This window comes from Myotis davidii, unplaced genomic scaffold, assembly GCF_000327345.1.
Source record: "Myotis davidii unplaced genomic scaffold, ASM32734v1 scaffold133, whole genome shotgun sequence".
Lineage (NCBI taxonomy): Eukaryota > Metazoa > Chordata > Mammalia > Chiroptera > Vespertilionidae > Myotis > Myotis davidii.
In genome coordinates, this window is record NW_006284732.1 from 1,295,534 (window position 1) to 1,300,585 (window position 5,052).

General features: G+C 42.2%; 1 pseudogene; it reads right to left on the reverse strand.

The window, feature by feature from the left end:
- LOC102765645 overlaps positions 1-5,052 on the reverse strand; it is a 17,490-nt pseudogene that overhangs the window by 4,479 nt on the left and 7,959 nt on the right.

Here is a 5,052-nt window from a genome sequence, read left to right on the forward strand (position 1 = left end):
ACTTTATAAATATTGGGTATCTTACCCACAATTATGTCTACTTTTAATCTGGTAGCCCTCCATAGCCCTAACATCAAGCCCTAACACAATCTAAAGATCCTGTGACAACGTAAAGCTAACAATTTCACATTTACTACTAGCCAGATGTGAAAAAGCGCAATTAAAATGATCAGACAAGGACACAAGAATAGCATACCATCAGAAGTTCTATTCATCATGGGTGAGCCTCTGGACATGGTGTTCTGATAACTCACAGGTGTCCGCCGTGCACTGGAGTCGTCATAAATCCCCGGACTCATCTGTGCTTTGGGAGCTTCATGAAGTGTTGACCTAAGAACTGAGGTGCCAGAGCTTACCACGGATGTATGCCGGGAACGCACTTGCTCGCCCGCTTTCACATCCTCGTATTTTCCCCGTTCTATCACTTTTATGTTCTCTGGCACAATTTCCAGTGGAGGCATTCCACGAGTTAGTTTGCTAGATCCTGTGATTAAGGATTTGACATTGTGTTTGATGGCAGATTGACCTGAATTGTTGTCAAACTTTATTGGTGTACCCTAAAAGGAAAGAAACAAACATTACAGGTAGCCCAAAGCATCTGAATGTTTTCCCATTTAAGGTCTATGTTTGGCTCATGGAAATTATAGTTTGCTATAGTAGTCTTTTTTCTTTTCAATTATAATTTACGTTCAATATTATTTTGTATTAGTTTCAGGTGTACAGCATAAAGATTAGAAAATAAAATGCCTTGCAAAGTGTTTCCCCTCCCCCCATAACCTGGCACCATACATAGTTATTACAATATTATTCACTATATTCCCTATGCTGCACTTTCCATCCCTGTGGCTAGTTTGTAACCACCAATTTGTACTTCTTTTTTTTTTTTAATATATTTTATTGATTTTTTACAGAGAGGATGGGAGAGAGACAGAGAGCCAGAAACATCGATGAGAGAGAAACATCGATCAGCTGCCTCCTGCACATCTCCTACTAGGGATACGCCCGCAACCAAGGTACACACCCCCGACCGGAATCGAACCTGGGACCCTTCAGTCCGCAGGCTGACGCTCTATCCACTGAGCCAAACCGGTTTCGGCCAATTTGTACTTCTTAATCCCTTCACCCTTTTCACCCAGTCCCCTAAGCCCTCTGGCAACCATCAGTCTATTCTCTGCATCGATAAGTCTGTTTCAACTTTATTTATTTTATTCTTTAGATTCCACATATAAGTGAAATCATATGGTATATGTCTTTCTCTGACTGACTTCACTTAGCATAATACTCTCTAGGTCCATTTGTGCTGTCCCAATGGTAAATCTCAATCTTTTTTTATTTTATGGCTGAGTAATATTCCATCATATATATGTTCCATATCTTCTTTATCCACTTGTTTATTGATGGGCACCTGGGTTGCATCCATATCTTGGCTACTGTAAATAACACTGCAGTGAACATAAGGGTACATATATTCTTTCATATTAGTGGTTTGGGTTTCTTCATATATCTACCCATAAAGTGGAAATTTTTAATTTTTTAAAAAATAGATTTTTATTGATTTGAGAGAGAAAGGGAGAGGGAGAGAGAACTAGAAACAGCAATGATGAGAGAAAATCATCAGTAGGCTGCCTCCTGCATACCCCCCACCGGGGATCAAGCCCGCAACCCAGGCATGTGCCCTTGACCAGAATCAAACCCGGGACCCTTCAGTCTGCAGGCTGACGCTCTATCCACTGAGCCAAACCAAGCAGGGCAATTTTTAATTTTTTGAGGAACCTCCATACTGTTTTCCACAGTGGCTGCATTCCCACCAAGAGTACACGAAGGTTTCCTTTTCTCCACATTTTTGCCAACACTTGTTTGTATTTTTGATTAGTGACATTGAGCATCTTTTCATATGTCTATTGGCCACCTGTATGTCCTCTTTGAAGAAATATCTATAAAGGTCCTCTGCCCATTTTTAAATTGGATTGTTCATTTTTGTGTGTGTTGAGTTTTATGAGTTCCTTACACATTTTGGATATTACCTCTTATTAAATGTATCATTGGTGAATATCTTCTTCCATTCAGTAGGTTGTCTTTTCATTTTGTTGATGGTTTCCTTTGCTGTGTATAGAAAGGATGGGTTTTTAAGAAAATCCTCCAAAGTGAAAAATTTTCAAAGTAATTCTCCATAAACAATAGCTCAGGCCTCTAGCCTTACTAAATTTGTGTTGTTAATTAGATTATTTGTCCAAACAATGGAGGCATGTCAGTAAAGAAAATGCAAACACATTAATAATTAACCCAGGAGAGAATCAGTCCACTTGGGAATCATTTTCTATCTTTTTACCCCAAGGTTTCTAATTATTCATTATAACCTGCATTTCTTGCCTATTTATGCTCTGAAAGTTGACCACAGGAGGATGAAAGAATAATCCTGACAAGCACCAGGGAATGGCAGCCACATTATACACCTGGCGACCATAGAGAAGGGCTCAGTGTTGAGGTATTTCTAAATAATTGGTGTATTCTTTAGAAACACTGTAAGTATAGGTTAGTCCCCCAAATGATGCTCAGCCACTATCCTTTTAACTTTTTAAGCTGTGATGTTCCTCTGCTGCCCCCTCAAGGTTCTCACACTTTTCTCCAGAGACAACATTTTAAATAACCGAAAATACCACCCCAAATAAGCATAAAAACCTTACACAAGGTGCTCATAATGCAAACAAACGTCTGGTAGACTCAATTAGTAAAAAATGGTAATATTATCTTTCACATACACTTTTTGTGGGATGGCTATTACTCCTACTAGGAACCCAGTGCACGAATTTGTGCACCTTGAAAGGAATGTGGGCCGCGAGGCTGCAGTAGGCACTGGGGCAGGTCTCTGCCCATCCTCCACGCCCCTGCCCGACCCCTCCTGCCACGACCCCCAGCCCCCTGTCTGCCAGCAGCCCTGCTCCTGCCACCTTTGTTCCCACATGCTGATGGCGCTGGCACCACTCACACCTGCTGATGGTGTGGAGTGATTAGGGCCCGCCAGCAGTGAGTGTGAGCAGGGCTGGCGCCGTCAACGGGTGTGAGCAGCAGCTGCTGCCCCGGGCACCGGCAGGGGGTGCAAGGAGCGGCTCTGGTGCCAGCTGCAGATGAAAGCGGAGCCGGTGCTGGCAGTGGGTGCAAGCAGCAGCTCCAATGCCAGCAGCAGGTGCAAGCACCAGGCGAGAGCGCGGTGTGCGGAAGCAAAGAATTTTCGGTAACCTCCAGAGGCTCGCACCAATGACAGCAACTGGCGCCCGCCTTGATCTGGCACCCGCACTCACCTGCTCCACCACCCCACCATAGGCCAACGCCTGCCATGTTCCTCACATGCCCACTGGTGGTCAGCACATGTCATAGCAACCGGTTGTTCGGTTGTTCAGTTGTCTGGTTGTTCTGCTGTTTGGTCTATTTGCATATTAGCCATTTATTATAGAGGATTAGCAAAGCTCAGGGGTGATGAATCTTTAAATGACATTTTGCATACATTTTAAGGTAAAAGAGAAAAACCTTTTTTCAGCTGTCTAATGTTCTTAGACTTTAAGATATCCACAGCATACATTCGTAACAATAAAGTAATTTACTAGACATTGTTGAGTGTCAACTCTCAGGTCTTGTAAACTATTTGTAAACAGTATTGTAAGCAGGCTTGCAGTGGTTCCATAAGGAATAAGCTGCCTCGGGGAAAGAGCCAGCCTTGCTGTGCACACATTGTTTCCCAGGCCTTCGCATTCCTGACCTCACTGAATTCTGAGCAACCCTGCAAAGTAGGCATTTCCCATTTCCCACCGAGGTACAAAAACCACAATGCCAAGTACATTTTCCAATGCACACACTTAATAAAGAGCACATGTGCAGTTCAAACCCAGGTGGGTCTGACTTCAAAGTCTATGCTTTTTCTAATACATGCTTCTCTCCATTTGAAAAAATATGCACTTACTTATTTTTTTTTAATTCAGCTTTCTGTTTTCCACTCTTCCTTCCACTCAGTCAACTTATCGAGCACCTTCTCCACATAGGCCCTGAAGATAGAGCTGAAAACTCTCGTGTGGAAGGCAGCTCTAATCCAAGTACCCCAGGCTTAGATGTTGCTGTACAACGATGTGAATGTACTTCACACTACCAAACTGTGACCTTATGGTTAAGATGGTAAGTTTTTTAAAAAATATATTCTTATTGATTTCAGAGCAGAAGGGAGAGGGGAAAAAGAGATAGAAACAGTGATGAGAGAGAATCATTGATCAGCTGCCTCCTGCAAGCCCCCTACTGAGGATTGAGTTTGAAACCTGGGCATGTGCCCTTGACGGGAATCTAATCGTGACCAGTCCTGGTTCATGGGTGGATGCTCAATCACTGAGCTACAACAACCTCACCCTTTTTCCTTCTTAAAGAAATCTTTTTTTCTGAAAGAATTTCATGTTTTTAGAACTGATCTCTAGCATTTGTGATTTATGTAAATCAACAAGTTATCTTAGAGAAAATAAAACATTAAAAAGTAGTTTACAAAGTCTAGGGTCATGAGTAAAGGAATATATATTGCATGTGTATTTCATCAGTGCTGTATTTGAGCTTACATTTGTAAGGAATGTAAACTCAATATTACTGTTTGTCAAATCACTGAGAGTTTAAGTGACGCACCCAAGGCCACCTGAAAATATGGCCTAGGGTAGGCCATGGGGCAGAGTGAGAAACAAGCCCCTGGTCTGGTTCTCAGCAGCACTGCCTTCTCATTATTATCATTTCCTGAACTCCTGCTGGGCCGTAGTCCTCCCGCTGGCGGCTCCTAACCTCCATCTGAAGCTGTGACCTATTTTTAATGTTGCCTTTTCAAGTGAAGAGATAGTATTACATGCTGTGTTTTATACATTGCTCTGAAAAATGGATGAGGAAAAATTTATAAATTCTGAACGTACTTGCCATTTTCCTGCTCTTTATAATTATCAAAAGCCTATCACCATTTGAGTCATAAGTTAACTAAAGAATTAAACTATCCTAAACTGTATTGTGTTCTACCACCTCCTCCCACACATGCCCACC